We start from the raw sequence: 21508 nt of genomic DNA, 5'->3' as shown, positions 1-21508 counted from the left end.
ATTTGAGGATAGTTTTGCAGACACTGCAAAAGAAGCAGTTGTATGCCACGTTCAGCAAATGTGATTTCTGGTTAGACCAGATTGTATTTCTTGGTTATATGGTTCCAGCAGCAGAAGTGAATGATCTAAATGCTTTAAATGTTTTAAGTAACTTGCTAAAGCTTATGAAAAGCAATGCATGCTTATTGAAAGCTATTTATGACAACTATTCTCAAATAGTTACCAAACAACGCACCTCAATTAATGTTGTATTTATGCTATGTTTTACAATGACCATGAAGATGCGTTAGTAAGGAATGTGTTTGGGCAACTAAGTTATTAAGAGATAAGAATATGTAAGAAAGTAAGTATAAATAACTCAATATTGAAGTACATAGAGAAGGTACTGAGGCTTTGCCCTAGAATTTGAATTGCTCGATACTGAAGGACACGAAGAAGGTATCTAAGCAATAGTAGCTAAGGCATGGAGGTTCTTGAGCTAGAATTGTACAAATAAGGGGAAAGTTGTGATTGATAGTGTCGAGAACACTCCGTTCTAGCCATAAATTGATGTTGAGGGATTGAGTAAAGATTCTCTCTCAACTAAGAATGCAAGTTATGGTTGTAGGAAGAGAACCAGAGGAGTTCCTTCCCAGTTAAGTAGTAACGAAGTAAAGAATGATAAGGAGTGAGCAAAACGGCCACCCTAGACTAATAGACTAAGGCATAGTCTAGCAAAATAAGAAAAGTGCTATGTGATGTTTGTTTTGGTAGCTTAATTTGAATCTTTGTTCATTTGTTTCATAGTATTACTTTTTAAGTATGTTGTCATCAACTTATAATAGTTTGATTTGTCCTATTGGTAACCTTTTTGAATGCCAATTGATAAACTATTGATACACTAATTTTTCACGAGTGAATTATTTATTACTGATATACCAAAACAATGCCAAGCTATATTTGAAATGAATTTATGATTAAAATAAATATATTACTAATACACCAAAGTTCTTCAAATATGTTTTTAGTGCAAAGTTAGTAATCGTTTGTTGACTTCTGTTTTTGGAGACTCGTGGATCGCACAACCCCATACTTTTTAAACCCCTCTATCATCATGTTCCTGATATTCCTAGTATGTCGTTGTTGGTGTGTCATTTTATTAATGTAGATCGTTATTAGGATTAGGCACGTTTAAGGGTTGTTTTGATATGAATGGTTTTTATAATGTGCAAAGTTGTTATAAGTTATATAATAGGTGTACGCATACGACTAATTGTGTGCTTCTTCGAGTCCACACCATAACTATATATGTGCACATTATGATTGATTTGTAGAACTTCGGGTTACACACTATGACTAATGCATGTTCCTTCTTACGACTGATTTGTGGACCTTCAGGTTATACACTATGATTGATGCATGTCCCTTCGGGTTCATGTTTATGACTAATTTGTGGACCTTCTGTCACACACCACCCCAGACTACCCTCCGAGCCTGAGAAAGGGCGTGACTGCAGCAGTTATCAACCCTTTTGTTGACACTTACTACCTAATAACTCTTGCAGAAATAACTCTAATACCAATGTATAAAGTCAACTACCAACTGATTAAGTCAAGGAGGCAAACAACAACTGATTAAGTAGACCCATTTTATTACAACGATATAACGTTTATACAACTCCAAGACTTAATTACGAAGTTTACAACAACAACTGTAAAACCCTCCGGAAGTGTAACTATGGCATGTGATAGACCTTGACCTTAGCAGCACCCTGGAACTCCTCACCATGGGCACTTAGAATGGGGGCTTAGAATCGCTTGCAGGGCTTGCTCAGTCGCTCGACGCATGGGCGCTGGCATCGACGCATGCCACCCTCCAGTGCATGCCTTGCCCGCGTCCTCGCCTACCCTTGTGTCTGTATGCCTTCTGCACAGCCGAGCCTCGTGCCATCCAACCTTCCAACGCATCACTTCAACTTTCTTCCTTTAGCCGCATACCACTACCAACGCATCCATCACAATCCTTCCAACGCATCCATTGAGCCTAATGTGTTGGTCTAACCTCCAAGGCATGCGTCACTCCCACTTCAAATTCTCCCTTTGCCCAAGTAATCTTTCCAAAATCTTATGGCCAATGCATAGCAATGCCTAGTCCAACACTTAGTCAACATTCATCAATTAATGCTTAACTCAAAGCTACTCAAGGAAAATCTATTCAACACTTAGAAATTTCCCTCACTTCAACATCAGATTTAACTTTCTCCTAGTTGATCCCTTAATCACCTGCTAAAGTAGGTATAATGAAAATATGGGTTTCACATTTACTTCCCCCTTAAGAAAATTTCGTCCTCGAAATTTACTCAAACTAACTCCGGTTTAAGGTTTCACAATAAAACTAACTCCGGTTTAAGGTTTCACAACAACCACTATTGTAACCTCTTATAACCTTATCTATTACTATACTTCCACTGCGCTACTCTGATATCAACTTTCTTAGTTTGTCCAACAATACCTCACCTAGCCATCTCTAAGCTAGATGTTGAACCAAACTAACTATAACATAAACATTTCTATCTGAAATACTAAATGAGAATAACTTAAATTCACACTTACAATTCACACTTACCTTCCTCGGTAGATCTTCAGGTAGCGTTGTGAGTTCCAGCTCTGGTTGCCAGCTAGGTCATGCCACACTGCCATTCCTCTTAGTCTCACTTTGACTAATTCTTAGGTTTCTCTTTAAACCTTTACTCTACCACACTTCCCTCTAGTTTTACTAAGCTCAAACCTCAGGTCTTTTTAATTCAACCCTCAGGTTTCCAAGAACATATACTTTGATACTAAACTAGTATTAACTTAATCCCAACCTTTTCGAGCACTTATACTTTGATATGAAGCTGGTATACACTAATTCCTTAATTGTTCCAAAAACTTATGCTCTGATACCAAGCTGTCACACCCCGCCCCAGACTACCCTCCGAGCTTGAGAAAGGGCGTGACTGCAGCAGTTATCAACCATTTTGTTGACACTTACTGCCTAATAACTCTTGCGGAAATAACTCTGATACCAATGTATAAACTCAACTACCAACTAATTAAGTCAAGGAGGCAAACAACTACTGATTAAGTAGGCCCATTTTATTACAACAATATAACGTTTATACAACTCTAAGACTTAAATACGAAGTTTACAACAACAACTGTAAAACCCTCCGGAAGTGTAACTGTGGCATGTGGCAGACCTTGACCTTAGCAGTACCCTGGAACTCCTCACCTTTCGCTACCTGGGAAGAAAAACATGAAATAACAGAATGGGCTTCATAAAGCTCAGTGAGTGGTAAGTAACTTCTAGAGTCTATTTCAACTCATAAATAACAAGCATATCACGAATACGAGGTTACATTCAAACCTCAACTTTAAACGAGTCTATTCTCAACTTCTATATATGCGCACGGTATATAGCTAAACTGATAACTAACTAGAATGAGTATGCTATCTACCTACACACACAGTAGATAGATAACAGCTACTAGATACAACACTTACTCTTTATGTTCCCTCTGTCTCCTATGTGCACATAGCTCCCCGCTCATGGGCTCAGAAGCTAGGCTCGTCAGCCCTCTGACCATCCCATATGAGGATCCTTCCATAGGCTCAGGAACTAGACTTCTCGTGTCCCCTAGCCATCCCGTGAGATTTTGCTTAGGGGCTCAAGCACTATGTCTATTGACCCCCTGACCATCCCGATCACATAATCTCATTCTCACGTTAGATACTCATTCATAACCTAAGCATATACAATTTACTCTAAAAGATATGCTTTAAGAATTAAAGGAAAGTACCACTCACCTTGTTCGTTTAGGAGCTTTTCTCTCTAGAAGTTCCTTGGTCTTCTCGGGCTCATCTTTTGAACCCTAAATTACATATTCAACTTAAAGCTCAAACTATTCATAGTTCTAGGCTTTATCTCAAGTTACTTTCTTTTACAAATATGCTCTAAAATGTCTTGAAAGCTTGCCTCAAAATCTTAGCTCATAACTCCTTGTGGTTTGGCTAAAAACTTCAAAACTTAAAGACTGGCCCAGCTTACCTGACAGCTCGACCCCTCGGTCTTTTCCTCCTTCTCAAGCCCGATTCCTTGGAGCTTCTTCTTTGGCAGCCCCACCATGAAAACTATCTCTTTTAGCTTTTAGATGGCTTTGGAATCACATCAAACACACGAGTATTCTGGGAGAACTCCTCTTCCCAAGTTGATGCTACTTTCCGACCTTTCTGTCCGACAGTTGATGCTACCTAGCCAACACATGGGACCAAATTTTTCATGTGTCCTTATGCATCCACCTCAAATTCTTAAGGCTTAAGATTTCTTCCCAACAAGCCACATGTTAGGATGACGTCCTCCATATGAGCTCATTCTCCTTATGCGTCCATTCCACTTAATATGCATTCACTAGGGTGATGACCAACACCCCTTCTCAATGCATACCACTAGCTCGGGTATCAACGCATAGTAACCCTTGGTTTCCCTTGATTTTCAACACAGCACCATCGCAACCCAACTCACTCAGTCATCGCAAGCCTTAACCATCACACGGGCCAACCACTATGCGTCCAACTTAGCCCATCGCATGGCATTTGTCCAACGCATCCATCATGCAAGCCATCGTCAGCCTCCAACGCATAGCAAGGTCGCACGGCCTCGACGTATAGGACGGTTGCTTAGCATCAATCGCATGGCTCACTCGTCATCAACGCATCGCTGGCATGAGTCGCTTGGCATGGGCGCTTGGCCGGGAGCTTGGCATCGACGCATCGTGTCACACCTTCTCCCAGATTACCCTCTCAAAACTAGAAGGGGATATGACCGCGGTAGTTACTAGCTCTACTGCCAGTAGCCATCGCCTTAGCCCTCTAATCTAAATGCCAACTTGTTAAACATTAATCATGTATGAATAAGATACGCCACCTTAAGGTTCTAGAAAATATTATATAACACATGCATGCAACCATAATATAACATCTAAGAGATGAAACGTTCACAGATGGACCAAACAACTCTAATAGAGCCCTAGTCCCTCTCAAAACATTTGTACATAGACAGATCAATAACCTAAATCTTTTTAATAAGCTGAGTCTTTTAGTGGCAAGCAGCAGCAGGATCAACCCTGAGGAATCTGACCGCTATCTGAGAAAGGAAAACATAGAAATTCTATGAGCTAAAAGCCCAGTGAGTGACTATAGAATCGTAAAGCAACAAGCTTGGCATCACTATAAACATGTAAATATACCAATGAGTAAACTCAAGCAATTGTCTCGAAATGTAGATTTAAACCATTCTCAGACATCATCAAACATTATTATTCCTCAGTTGAGAACGAGCCTAAATGCTCTAGCTCCCAAACGTTTATTACTGGCCAAGAGACCCATACTTCGATCTCTCATTCATAACTGACTGCGTGCACGTGGCCATACTAAGTACCATCATATTTTAGGTACTTCTGCTCAGATACCTTCTCAAATTTTTCCTTCAGTATCGAGCTACTAAGATACCTTCTCATATGTCCTTCTGTATCAAAATGGCCAGATACCTTCTCAAATGTCCTTCGATATCAAATTGGCCAGGTACCTTCTCAAATGTCCTTCGGTACCAAATTGGTTAGATACCTTCTCAATCGTCCTTCGGTATCAAATATGTATTTGGTTAAGTTCTTCTGCCTAGTATTTACACAAAAACTGTTCCATTGCCACTAATTTACATAAGAACTCATTCTCCCATAGCCTTCCTTTAGGAAGCATATATCAAAATAAAAAACCTAGCTTTTTTAATTGTTACACGACATACCTTGGCCTGTGTTACACATATACAAGCCCGTAAACATGCGTTAAGTTATTCTCTAACCGTTTATTGCTTGAGGAAGTATAAATTCATCATTAATTTAACTGTGTTTTACTTGATCATATATGCATGAGTATTGGAAACCTTAAGTTTATTTAGTCGTATTGGAAACCTTAAGTTTATTTAGTCACTCATAGTTTGTCTGGCTCTTAATGGTTTATACACTTCCCCTAGCTCTTCTTGGCTTGAAAAGATATAATTCCCAATTAAACTACTTAGAATTCTTAGTAAAATACCTCAACTAATTCATTTATTAAAGGAGATTTCTTCAACACAGACAGCTTAATGGCGAGATCCCCTTGAGCGAGGTCAGTGAGATCCTCTAGAGCGATGCTAAGAAGATCTTCTAGAGCGATATCGGCGAGATCCTCTAGAGCAATACCAGTGAGATCCTCTGGAGCGAAACCAGCGAGATCCTCTAGAGCAATACCAGCGAGATCCTCTAGAGCGATACCAGCGAGATCCTCTAGAGCGATACCAACGAGATCCTCTAGAGCGATACCAGTGAGATCCTTTAGAGCGAGATCAAGCTTTTCCTAGCGATACTCACCTTATCAACGATACTCAACACAATTCCTAGTGAGATTTCCTTCTAGAGCGAGATCCGCGACATTCTCTAGAGCGATATCAGCAAGATTTCCTTTATAAGCGAGATCCTCATCCCCATATCTCGCTATAACTCCCACGGTGAACTAGTTGTTAGTTCATCCCAAATAGCTGTCTGCTTATGCACCGATTCCCTGTTATAACTTTATAAATTTGTAACTCAAAATCCATAACTCTTTTTAAGAAACTTCCTTCTACAAACTTTCTTATAATTGCATTAAATTTCTTACATTAAAATTTTAGTTGAACATTCTTTGTAGTTTGGCCTGAATCTTCCAATCTTCACCTCGAGCCCTAATTAATCCAAGGTTCTACCTCTTCTGCAAATTCTCCACTTTTGTTCTTCTTCTCTTGTAATCTTTCTCTGGCAGGACAACCTTGAAAACTAGATTCTCCCAGCTTTCAAATGGCCCTGAATTTGCTAAATATGCTCTTTTCAATTGCCGAAACCATGCTTTTGAAGTTTCACTTCCCTTTTAATCTTTCTGCCACTTCCTGAGTTCAAAGAGTAGATTGCCATGTCACCCTACACTTAGTGCCTCCAGCCAGACTAATGATTGAGTTTCTTCATTATATATATTTTCCTTCCCTTCCATCATAATCCCTATAAACAAACACGAATTTCTACTTAATAAATATGTAATATAACATCCCTTTGGCTAAACATGCTTATCTTGGGAACCTAAGTTCGGGGTTTACAATCATCTCCCCCTTAAAAGAAATTTCATCCTCAAAATTTACCTGATATATCATTTGAAAAGTTGAGGATATCTCTTCCTCATTTGCTCTTCAGGTTCCCAGGTAGCTTCCTCAATTCCATGATTACGCCATAGCACTTTCACCAAAGAAATTGTCTTATTTCTGAGTACTTGGTCTTTCCTATCCACGATCTCGATGGCTTACTCCTCATAAGATAAATCTTCTTTGAGTTGTATAGGTTGTGTTGCTATTATGTGCATAGTATCAAGCATGTATTTCCTTAGCATCGACACATGAAATACATTGTGAATACGAGCTAGCTCCTTTGGCAACTACAGCCTATAAGCTGCTGGACCAACCCGTTCCACAATTTCATATGGTTCGATGTATCGTGGACTTAACTTCCCTTTTCTCCCAAACTAGAGAATTCCTTTTCATGAGGACAGCCGAAGAAATACATGTTCTTTGACTTCAAATTCTAGTTCTCTTCTTCACTTATCAACGTAGCTCTTCTATCTATCGCGGGCCACCTTAAGATTATCCTTGATAAGTTTCACATTCTTTGTTGTTTGTTGACCTAATTCTGGACCAAGTAAATTTGTTCTCCGACTTCATTCCAGCACAATGGAGTTCTGCAAGGTCGGCCGTACAATGCTTCATAGGGAGTCATTCCGATACTAGAATTGTAGCTATTGTTGTAGGCAAATTCAATCAACGATAAGTGTGTATCCTAACTTCCTTTGAATTGTAGAACACAAGCTCTTAATATATCTTCCAGTGTCTGTATAGTTCTTTTCGACTGTCCATCTGTTTGTGGATGAAAAGCCGTATTGAAATGCAATTTAGTGCCCATAGCTTTCTGTAAACTAGGCCAAAATTTTGTAAACCTCGAGTCTCGATCCGACACTATCGACACTGGGGCTCCATATTGACTGATTATCATATCCACATAAATCTTAACTAGATGGTCTAGTGTAAAAGTAACTTTTACTAGTATGAACTTGGCCGTTTTAGTTAGTCTATCGACTATTACCCAAATGCCATCAAATCCTGAGGGTGTCTTGGGCAATCCAAATAGAAAGTCCATTGTCACATGCTCCCACTTCCACTCAGGCACTGGAAGTGGATTGAGTAATCCAGCTGGTCTTTGTCTCTCAGGTTTTACTTGCTGACAGATTATACATCGGTCCACATATTCTGTTGTGTCTCTCTTCATACTAGGCCACTAGTAAGATTTCTTCAAATTTATATACATCTTGGTGCTACCTGGATGCATAGTATAAGCGAAACTATGTGCTTCCTCTAAAATGGCTTGTTTAAGTTGTAGCTTGTTAGGCACACACATTCTCCCCTCCTTTTCTGGCACATTGTCTGCTCCTGGTTAAAAGTCAACCCCGATGCCCTTTCTTACATCATCCACAATCTTCTAAAGATCAGGGTCTTCCAACTGATCCCGCTTAAGGTTTTCTACTAAGGTCGGCCTTATCTGAAAAGTAGCTATCATTCCTCCTAATAGTTCCACTGATAAGGCGGTTCTGGAATTCCTGAACTCTTGCAATAGCATTCCTATTATTGAACCAATAATGGCCTTAGGTCCTAAGGATTTCCTACTTAGTGCATCTGCCACAACATTAGCTTTACCAGGGTGGTACTCGATGGAACAGTCGTAATATTTAATCAATTCAATCTATCTTCGTTGTTTTAAATTCAACTCTTTTTTATCAAAGATATATTTAAAGCTTTTATGATATGTAAATATTCTACAGCGCTCTCCGAACAGGTAATGTCTCCAGAACTTCAGAGCCAAAAAAACTGCTGCCAACTCCAGATCATGTGTAAGATAGATGCCCTCATGTTTCTTAAGTTGACGAGAGGCATATGCAATCACCTTCCCATCCTCCATCAACACAAATCCCAATCCTTGTTGGGATGCGTCGCAATAAATCTCAAATTCCTTACCTGGAATAGGCAAGGTAAGCACTGGTGCTGATACTAGTCTCCGCTTTAGCTCTTGGAAACTATGTTCACACTCCAACGACCATTCAAACCTCATGCCTTTCTTGGTCAGGTTTGTCAACGGACGGGCTATCTTAGAGAAACCCTCCATAAACCTCCAATAATAACCTGTCAACCCTAGGAAACTGTGTATTTCTAAAACGGTCGTGGGTCGTTCCCATTTAACTATTGCTTCTGTCTTATGGGCATCTACACTAATGCCCTATGCTGAAACAACATGCCCAAGAAATACTACTCAATCTAACCAAAAATTGCATTTACCGAATTTAGCATATAACTGCCTATCTCGCAACGTCTGCAATACTATCCTCAGGTGGGTAATATGATCCTCCCTATTACCAGAATATACTAGTATATCATCAATGAATACTATCACGAATTGGTCCAAGTATGGATGAAATATCCTGTTCATAAGATCCATGAATACCGCAGGGGCATTTGTTAATCCAAATGGCATTACTAAAAGTTCATAATGTACATATCTTGTTCTAAATGCAGTTTTAGGAATGTCAGCTTCTCTCACTTTCAGTTGATGATAACCTGATCTCAGGTCTATCTTTGAAACATTGTGGCTCCTCTTAGCTGATCAAACAAATCATCAATGTGTGGTAACGGATATTTGTTCTTAATCGTTACCTTATTTTGCTGCCTATAGTCGATACACAATATAAGTGTACCGTCTTTCTTCTTCACAAACAATACTAGAGCTCCCCAGGCGATACACTAGGTCAAATGTATCCCTTGTCAATTAACTTTTGCAGCTGAACCTTTAATTCTTTCAACTCAGTCGGTGCCATTCTATACGATGCCTGCGATATAGGAGTTGTTCCTGGAACTAAGTCAATAGTAAACTTCACCTCCCTGTCGGGTGGTAACCCCGGTAGTTCTTCAGGGAATATATCTCGAAACTCATTTACCACTGAGACATCTTCTGGGTTCAGCTTTTTCCTTTGAACAACCACTATATGAGCCAAATAGGCGTTACATCCCTTGCTCAATAGCTTCCGAGCTTTCACTGTCGATATCAGATTCCCCGCGGTTAATTTTTTGATTCCTGTCAGCATTGCATCCTGGCCATTTTATTTTCTAAGTACTACCTCCTTCTTGTAATAGTCTACTGAGGCATGATACTTACTTAGAAAATCCATCCCTAGGATAACATCAAACTCCAACAGTTCTAAGGGAAGTAAATCAGTATAGAAGTTCTGACCATTGATCAGTACCTCACAATGATTATAACATCTATCTACCATTATCACATCTCTCAAAGGGGTAGAGATAAATAACTCTTCAGGCATAAAATCTTCAATAACTTGATTGATAATAATGACGTTAATTTATTATTTGTTACTTTGTGCGTTGTCCTATTATTTGCAGGTGCGATTGCTAAATCATCCCAGTTTCCTCTTCATGTATGGTTACCTGATGCTATGGAGGGTCTTACCCCCATTTCGGCTCTTATACATGCTGCTACGATGGTAGCAGTGGGAATTTTTCTTGTTGCTCGACTTCTTCCACTTTTTATAATAATACCTTACATCAATAATCTAATAGCTTTGATAGGTATAATAACAGTACTATTTGGAGCTACTTTAGCTCTTGCTCAAAAAGATATTAAGAGAAGTTTAGCCTATTCTACAATGTCACAATTGGGTTATATGATGTTAGCTTTGGGTATGGGGTTTTATCGGGTTTCTTTATTTCATTTGATTACTCATGCTTATTCAAAAGCGTTGTTGTTTTTAGGATCTGGGTCCATTATTCACTCAATGGAATAAAAGAAGTACTTTTTTATTTCTTTATTTTGATTTATTTATAAATATTTTTAGTAATCTTTAATATATTGGTATTATTTATATATTAGGATTGGAGATATCTCTTCTTTTGAGCCCTTACTTTATCTAATTTATCTAAATGGAATTGGATTGCTAATTAAAAAAGTTTTTATCGATTTTATAGATAGATATCCATCGATATATCTAGATAATTATATAGATATATAATTATAGACATAACTAAAAATCACTTTATTATTCGATAAATTATTTAATATAGTATAGAATTATAATATTAGTAGAATAGCCATTAACCAATTATTCTATAACCCATATAATATATTTATATTATTATATATATATATATAATTATATTATATAAATATAAAATAAATATAAGAAATTTCAATATCAATAGAAAATATAATATAAAAAGAGAAAATCAAAATTATGTAATGAAATATTGTAATATTTTCATTTCATTTAAATAGATAGACATTCAAATAGCATAGTAAAAAAAAAAAATAATAATGAAAAGAGTAAATAACTAAGAAACCTAAAATCAAAATAACAAAAAATCAGAAAAATAATAAGAATTTTAAATGTCATTTGGATTCAAAAACCAAAATTTACTATCTAATTGAGATTAACACGTTAATTATTAATACACATCCATTTAATAAATAGATCGAAATTTTATATCGCTATATTCTATTAATCGTTCGGTTTCATCTAGAAATTTATATAGAATCCTTGAAAAGGACATTCCTTCATAAGATAGAAAAAACTTACTGTCTTTGGGATCTGATGCTACATTGCTGCTCAATATCTTAGGGGATCCACCCTATTACATAAGTGGATTCCTTCATTTTTTTATCTTATATCATGATATAAGTAAGTAGTTTTTATTGTATCAGCCAAAAACCTGACTAATTGATCTTTACGGTGCTTCTTCTATCAATTAGATCCTTTATCCATAGATGCATACATGCTAGATATAAATGAATGTGTGGCACCAGGATCAAATAAAACATAAGCAGACTGTCCACTTAATATAACATTACCAGTCACAACATCTGGAGACTCCGCTGCCTCCTGATGTGTCACGACGTACACTTGCCCCTGTTGCTGTGGTCGACCTACGACATTCTTCTGCTTGGCATCACTTGACCCTTCGCCTTGATTTCGAGCACTCTTTGGTTGGTTAACTGTCTGGGAGGTCGACTGTTGTGCTGTTGGGACATCCCTATTCATCTGGGGACAGTCCCTCTTGAAATGCTCGGTTTGTCCACATTGGAAACATGCACCTCTGCCACTATAGCATGCCCCAAAATTCCTCTTGCCACAACTAGGGCACGTCGGTATTTTGTCTGTGCTGGCTACTTACTCATCAGCTCGTGGCATCTCTGATCGGCTAACTGCACGGGCTAAGGGTCTCGTTTTTCTTTTCTTGGATCCCTGCCAACTAGTTTCCCCTGAATTGACTTACACTAGTCTGAGTCACAACTGAAGGTCAGAATCCGTTTTCTCTAGGCCCTACCTCTTCCTCGCTGCCTCTTGACAACTGCTCATCATCTACCAAACTCTGCTCGACTCGTGTTGCTGTTTCTCTAACTGGTTAAAATCTAGCCAATTAGTCGTAGACATCACTAGAGAGTTCTAATTTCCTTCCTCAAACCTTGTTCAAATTTCCTGCATCTATCTATTTCCTCAGTAATAATCGGCAGGGCAAACTGTGATAACTCTGTAAATTTCTGCTCATATTCAACTAGTGACATCGTTCCCTATGTTAATCTGAGGAACTCATCCCTTTTTGCATCCCAGAACAAGCTGGGGTAATACTTATCTTTAAAGGCCTTCCTGAACTCAGGCCATAACATCACATCTGTATTGGCTCGTCTGGCGGATATCACTTTCCACCATTTCTCTGCTCCTTTCTATAATAGAAAGGTGGCTAATCCTAATTTCTTGTCCTCTAGACAACTCATAACAATGAAACAATTTGCAACTACATCCAGCCATAACTCAGCGTCAGTCGAATCTGTTGTACCTTCAAATGTCACAGCCCCTAGGGCTTTAAACCTCTCAATACCAATACCATATTTCTACCTCTCAATACCATATTTCTTCTCTGGGTCTGCTCGTGCAGAGCTCACACTGGCTACTAATCTCTACACTATCCTGTCAAAAAATATATCTTCTAACTGAGAATCTGCCCTTACCTGGGGGGTACTAGACTCTCCCTCAGACATCATTTCCTGACTCACTGGATCATTCACCTTTCTTTTGCCACCCGGTGGGTTCTCTCCAAACTCTGGGCCCTGTTGGTAGGGTCAGTATTCCTGCCACCTGTCTGCTTACTCAGACTTATGCATGAACTTCCCCTCTCATTCCCAAAATCGTATGCTCTGATACAAACTTGTCACACCCTGTCTCAGATAACCCTCTCAAAACTAGAAGGGGATATGACCGCGGTAGTTACTAGCCCTATTGTCAGTACCCACCGCCTTAGCCCTCTAATCTAAATGCTAACTTGTTAAACATTAATAATGTATGAATAAGATACGCCTCCTTAAGTTTCTACAAAATATTATATAACACATGCATGCAACCATAATATAACATCTAAGAGATGAAACATTCACAGATGGCCCAAACAACTCTACTAGAGCCCTAGTCCCTCTCAAAACATGTGTACATAGACAGATCAATAACCTAAATCTTCTTAATAAGCCGAGTCTTTTAGTGGCAAGCAGTAGCAGGATCAACCTTGAGGAATCTAATCGCTACCTGAAAAGGGAAAACTGTCACACCTCATCCCAGACCACCTTCTTAGCCTAGAGAAAGGTGTGACTGCAGCAGTTACCAACCCTGTGGCTGACACTTACTGCCTAATAACTCTTGCGGAATAACTCTAATATCAATTATAATTCATATGCAACAGAACGTCTTTAGGCCCATAATTTATTAACTTAGAAACATAATATGTTAAGAGTCATTACAACACTAAATTTACAAGTCCCAAAACCCACAAACCCTAGTCCCTATATGAACAATAGTAACATGTGTACAATATTAATAGTAACCACTTAGCAAACAGTTACAAGTCTTTTGGTCCTTTAGTGGCAGAGCAGATATTGAGCTGTCTTTGGAGGATTTGACCGCTACGTATGGGGAGAAAGGGGGGGGGGTTAAAACAAAACATTTGAAAACGGGGTGAGCTTACGCCTAGTGAGTGATCGAGAAAACATAGTAAATTCTCACGCATAAACAATTTCCAAGCGTAATGTATATAAAACTGTTTTAAACATAAAACAGTAAAATCATTTCTCAAATCAAAGTACTATATAACTGATAAAATAATCCCAACACCAACTACTAGTCCAGAGAGAACCCTTTTGCTCAATCTCTGACTTTATTCACCTGTGGCCACACTAAGTACCTTCACACATTAGGTACTACTACTCAGATAACTTCTCCTTGTACTTCAGTATCGAGCTACTAGGATACCTTCTCCAACGTACTTCAGTATACCGTTGGCTTGGTACCTTCTCAAACGTACTTCAGTACCAATAGATACCTTCTCCTTGTACTTCAGTATCTAGTTGGGTGGATGCCTTCTCCTTGTACTTCGACATCGCATTTTACCAAAACTATTTATAAAAAACTTTTCTCTTTAAAGCATGTACAATATAACACATATACAACATGGCTTTAAAGATGGTAACGCATGCTGGATAAAATCAATACATATACATATGTAAATAGTTTTTCAACAATATGCATGCATTTAAATCACAATTCAAACTTGCTTGGAAACAACTTTATAAAACTAGTAGGCATGAGAATTATTTTCGAAAATATGCTTTCTATAAATGTTGTAATCCAAAACAGCTTAAAAAACATTTTAGCCACTCACCTCGAATTCTTAGGAACTTTTCACTCTAGTAGCTTCTCGGGTCCCTTTTTCACCCCTAGAATCTAGATTCAAGTTACAACATAGATTACTCATGGTTCTGAACCTTATTTGGGAATACTTCCTTCTACAAACTTATTCTAAAATGTCTTAGGAATCTTACCCTAAACTTACAACACATAATTTATCGTGGTTTAGCTGTAATCTCAAAATCTTCAAGATTGGCCCAGACTTATCAAACAGTCTGACCCTTCTGCATTCTTCTCAACTTCCAGCCTAGTTCCTTTGAGCTTTTTCCCCGGAAACCCTACTCGGAAAACTAGACTTTCATAGCTTTTAGATGGGTTTTAAATCACTCTAAATGCACTAGTAGATTAGAAGATCTCCTCGTCCAAAGTTGACACATTCCTCTGAACCCTCATTGCCTTCTACTTTCTCTATGAAATTTATGATTTTTGTGTTTTGAAAATGAAATCCCAACTCCCTATTTATATGCGTTCAAATTGCTCGTGGGATTGACAGCACCTACTTGGCTGCATGGCCAAATGTTTAATCCTCCCTTTATCAATGCAAGCTGACTTCAACTTGGTTCAATGTGTTCTTCCCAAACGCATCCAACACAATTTCTTAGGGTTTAAGAATTTCCCTTAATTGGACACCTAAATTTTAATTGACGTTTGCCCTTACGTCTTCAAGCTTTGTTTGTATTCAAATTAGGGTTTCCAATGTATAATCTAGAAGAACGCAACCAAATTCAACGCATAAACACTTGCCTGGAAGTTCGATGCATAGGCGAGGCCCTTCGATCGTGTGGGCGTGACGTTCGAATGCTGCACCAGACAAGGCGTGGTTAACGCACATTCTGCTCTCGCCCTCTCCCACTTTCTCGCTGGTCTCGCTCTCTCCCACTTTCTCGCTCAAAATCTCACTTTCTCCACTCTCGCTCTCTCCAACTTTCTAGTTCAAAATCTCGCTCTCTCTACTCTCGCTCTCTCCAACTTTCTAGCTCAAAATCTCGCTCTCTTTACTCTTGCTCTCTCCAACTTTCTCTCCAATCTCGCTCTCTCCACCTATCTTTCTTTCCAAATTTTCTCTCCAATCTCGATCTCTCCATCTTTCTCTCCAACTTTTCTCTCCAATATTTCTCTCCAACTGTTCTCTCCCATCTTTCTTGCTCACAATCTAACTCTCAACGATCTTGCTGATCTCACTTTCAATGATCTCGCTCTTAGCTACTACGAACATTATTCATCTCCGTGCAATTTCTACATGATTATGCCACTAGTCACTTGCCTTCCAGTGCTCTGTGCACAACACGCATTTCACATCAATTTTCCATACTTAGCCAATTTTTTCCCAAATTTCCCAACTCAATTCCATATTTTTCTTTTTGAATCCCATTCCACACTAGTTGTTTCATCATCCTACTTATTATACAAATTTCATCACAATTTTACCAATTAAAGCTCAACTTAATTTATTCAAAGAAAATCTAGTTAACACTTAGAAATTTCCTTCCCCTTAACTTAGGATTTAACTTTCACTTAGTTAATTCCTTTTATCACTTGCTTAAGTAAGAAAAATAGAAATCCGGGTGTCACAAAAACACAGAAATTCCGTGAGCTAAAAGCCCAGTGAGTGACTATAAAATCGTAAAGCGACAAGCATGGCATCATTATAAACATGTAAATATACCAATGAGTAAACTCAAGCAATTGTCTTGAAATGTAGCTTTAAACCATTCTCAGACATCATCAAACATTATTATTCCCTAGTTGAGAACGAGCCTAAATGCTCTAGCTCTCAAACGTTTATTACCAGCCAAGAGACCCATACTTCGGTCTCTCATTCATAACTGCCTACGTGTACGTGGCCATACTAAGTACCATTATATCTTAGGTACTTCTGCTCAGATACCTTCTCAAAATTTTCCTTCTGTATCGAGCTACTAAGATAACTACTAATATGTCCGTCGGTATCAAATTGGCCAGATACCTTCTCAAATGTCCTTCGGTATCAAATTGGCCAGGTACCTTCTCAAATGTCCTTCGATACCAAATTGGTTAGATACCTTCCCAAACATCCTTCGTGTCACACCCCGCCCCAGATCACCCTCTTAGCCTAGAGAAGGGCGTGACTGCAGCAGTTATCAACCCTTAGGCCGACACTTATTGCCTAAAAACTCTTGCGGAATAACTCTGATACCAAATACAAATAATATGCAACGGGATGGCTGTAGGCCCACAATTTATTAACTTAGAAACTTAATATGTTTAGAGTATTTACAACATTAGATTTACAAGACCCAAAACCCATAAACCCTAGTCCCTATATGAATAATAGCAACATGTGTACAATATTAACTGTAACCACCTAGCAAACGGTTACAAGTCTTTTAGTCCTTTAGTGGCAGAGCAGATACTAAGCTATCTTCAGAGGATTTGACCGCTACCTGGGGGGGGGGGGGAGGGGAACAAAAACATTTGAAAACGGGGTGAGCTTACGCTCAGTGAATGACCGAGAAAACATAGTAAATTCTCATGCATAATTTCAGAAAAATAGTTTTATCTGAAATATAAACTTTTGCAGCATAAATAATTTCCAAGCATAATGTATATAAAACTGTTTTAAACATAAAACAGTAAAATCATTTCTCAAATCAAAGTACTGTATAACTGGTAAAATAATCCCAACACCAACTACTAGTCGAACCTTTTGCTCAATCTCTGACTTTATTCACCTGTGGCCACATTAGGTACTACTACTCAGATACCTTCTCCGTGTACTTAAGTATCGAGCTACTAGAATACCTTCTCCAACGTACTTCAGTATCCCTTTGGCTTGGTACCTTCTCAAACATACTTCAGTACCAATAGATACCTTCTTCATGTAATTCAGTATATAGTTGGGTCGATGCCTTCTCCTTGTACTTCGGCATCGCATTTTACCAAAACTAATTATAAACAACTTTTCTCTTTAAAGCATGTGCAGTATAACACATATACAATATGGCTTTAAAGATGATAACACATGCTGGATAAAATCAACATATGTAAATAGTTTTTCAACAATATGCATGCGTTCAAATCACAATTCAAACTTGCTTGGAAACCACTTTATAAAACTACTAGGCATGAGAATTATTTTCGCAAATATGCTTTCTGTAAATGTTGTAATCCAAAATAGCTTAAAAACATTTTAGTTCGAAAACATTTTAGCCACTTACCTCGATTTCTTAGGAGCTTTTCACTCTAGTAGCTCCTCGAGCTCCTTTTCACCCCTAGAATCCAGATTCAACTTTCAACTTAGATTACTCATAGTTCTGAACATTATTTTGAAATACTTCCTTCTACAAACCTATTCTAAAATGTCTCAGGAATCTTACCCTAAACTTTTAGCTCAGAATTTCTCATGATTTGGTTAGAATCTCAAAATCTTCAAGACTTGCTCAAACTGATCCAATAGTCTGACCCTTCTGCTTTCTTTTCAACCTCCAGTGCAGTTCCTTTGAGCTTTTTCCTCCGGCAGCCCTACTCTGAAAACTAGACTTCTAGAGATATCAGATAGCTTTAAAACCACTCCAAACTCACGAGTAGATTGGATGATCTCCTCGTCCAAATTTGACATATTCCTCTGAACCCTCACTGCTCTCTACTTTCTCTACGAAATTTATGATTTTTTTGTGATTTGAAAATGAAATCCCAACTCCCTTTTTATAGGTGTTCAAATTGCTCATGGCCAAATGTTTAATCCTCCCCTTATCAACGTAAGCTGACTTCACCTTGGTTCAATGTGTTCTTCCCAAACGCATCCAACACAGTTTCTTAGGATTTAAGAATTTCTCTTAATCGGACACCTAAATTATAATTGACGTTTGCCCTTACGTCTTCAAGCTTTGTTTGTATTCAAATTAGGGTTTTTAAATTCATAATCCACCCCAACGCGTCCAAATACATCGCCCAAAATCTTGCTCGGTCGTTCAATGCATAGGCGAGGCGTGGCCATGACGTTCGAATCAGACGAAGCAAGGCTAACACATAGGCGCTCTCGCTCTTTCTACTCTCGGCATTGTCACTCTCTCCACTCTCGGTAGTGTTGCTCTCTCCAGCTTTCTCTCCCACTTTTTGCTCCACTCTCGCTCTCTCCAGCTTTCTCTCCACTCTCGCTCTTTCCAGCTTTCTCTCCACTCTCGCTCTCTCTAGCTTTCTCGCTGGTCTTGCTTTCTCCAATCTCGCACTCTCCAACTTTTCTCCACTCTCGCTCTCTCCCACGGCACAAAATCTCGCTCTCTCTACTCACGCTCTCTCCAATTTTCTCGCTCAAAATCTCGCTCTCAATGATCTCGATCTCAATGATTTCGCTCTCAACGATCTTTCTGATCTAACTTTCAACGATCTCCCTCTTAGCTACTGCGAACATTGTTTGTCTCCGTGCAATTCCTACACGATTGTGCCAGTAGTCACTTGCCTTCCCGTGCTTTATGCACAACACGCATTTCACATAAATTTTCCATACTTAGCCAATTTTTCCCAAATTTCCCAAACTCAATGTCCATATTTTTCTTTTCAAATCCCCATTCCTTTTTCACCATTCCACACTAACTTTCTCATCAACCTACTTATTATACAAATTTCATCACAATTTTACTAATTAAAGCTCAACTTATTTATACAAATTTAAATAGGAACACACAATTAAGTGAAAAATTAAGACAATTTAAATAAGAAAACACACTTAAGTGTAAAATTGGGATTCGGGGTTCACATTTACCTCCTCTTTATAAAAATTTCGTCCTCAAAATTTCGCCACAAGTCCGTCAGTTAAACAACTGCGAATACTTATTTCTGATTTGCTCCTCAACTTCCCATGTTGCTTCTTCTATAGCATGATTCCACCATAGCACCTTTACTAATGGGATTGTCTTATTCCTCAATACTTGTTCCTTTCTGTTCAGAATCTCCACTGGTTCCTCCTTATACGATAAATTCTGTTTCAACTGTATCGGTTGCTCAGATAATATATGAGTAGGATCTAGCACATTGTGAACCCCGAATCCCAATTTTACACTTAAGTGTGTTTTCTTATTTAAATTGTCTTAATTTTCCACTTAATTGTGTCCCTATTTAAATTTGTATAATAAGTATATTGATGAGAAAGTTAGTGTGGAATGGTGAAGAAAGAATGGGGATTTGAAAAGAAAAATATGGAATTGAGTTGGGAAAGTTGGGGAAAAATAATAAGTAGGTTGAGCTAGTGTGGAATAATATGGAAATTAAGTTTTGAAAATTTGGGAAAATTTCGGCTAAATTTTAATTATGGGGATTCGTAATTCCAAGGGAAATAGACTACTCAAAAGTTTAAATTATACCCCGAGAAGTAGAAAGATTTACAATGCCCATTCCGCCTTTGTTCTATCAACAAACAAAAAGGGTTATACGATATATCTGGTGTGCAAGTCGGCCAATTTTTTTGAAGTACTAAGACTATTCAAATTACAATACTCGTGAAATTAGGGGTATCCGTCTTTATAGAAGCTATAATTTTTGTGCTTATCCTAATTGTGTATAGAGAAGTTATGTGAAATACGTTATGACTGAAGGACTGAGAAAAATATGGAAGTTATGTGTAATGCATGTTGTGCACAAAGTACTGGAAGGCAAGTGACTAGTGGCACAATCGTGTAGGAATTACACAGAGACAAACAATGTTCACAGTAGCTGAGAGCGAGATCGTTGAGAGCGAGATCAGCGAGATCGTTGGGAGCGAGATCATTGAGATCGAGACCAGCAAGAAAGTGGAAGAGACCGAGAGTGAAGAAAAGTTGGAGAGAAAGGTGGAGAGAGCGAGAGAGAGAGTGAGATTGAAGAGAGCAAGACAAGCGAGAAAGCTGAAGAGAGCGAGAGTGGAGACCAGCGAGAAAGCTGGAGAGAGCAAGAGTGGAGAGAAAAGTTGGAGAGAAAATGGGAGAGAGCAAGATTGGAGAGAAAATGGGAGAGAAAGCTGGAGAGAGCGACACTGCCGAGAGTGGAAAGAGCGAGAGCGCTTATGCGTTAGCCTTGCTTTGTCCGATTCGAACATCACGCCCACGCCTCGCCTATACATTAAACGACCGAGCAAGCTTCTGGACGATGTATTTGGATGCGTTGGGGTGGATTATACATTTAAAAACCCTAATTTGAATCAAACAAAGCTTGAAGACGTAAGGGCAAACGTCAATTACAATTTAGGTGTCCGATTAAGAGAAATTCTTAAACCCTAAGAAACTGTGTTTGATGCGTTCGGGAAGAACACATTGAACCAAAGTGAAGTCAGCTTACGTTGATAAGGAGAGGATTAAACATTTGGCCATGCAGCCAAGTAGGTGCTATCAGTCCCACGAGCAATTTGAACGCCTATAAATAGGGAGTTGGAATTTCATTTTCAAATCACACAAAAATCATAAATTTGTTAGAGAAAGTAGAGGGCAGTGAGGGTTCAGAGGAATGTGTCAAATTTGGTCGAGGAGATCGTCCAATCTACTCGTGCGTTTGGAGTGATTCCAAAGCCATATGAAAGCTCTGGAAGTCTACTTTTCAAGGTAAGGCTGCTGGAGGAGAAGGCTCAAAGGAACTGGGCTGGAAAT

This window comes from Benincasa hispida, chromosome 7 (assembly GCF_027475165.1).
Source record: "Benincasa hispida cultivar pf3 chromosome 7, pf3_genome.v1.1, whole genome shotgun sequence".
NCBI lineage: Eukaryota > Viridiplantae > Streptophyta > Magnoliopsida > Cucurbitales > Cucurbitaceae > Benincasa > Benincasa hispida.
The sequence above is the reverse complement of the archived record's forward strand: the minus strand, read 5'-3'. Positions refer to the sequence as shown.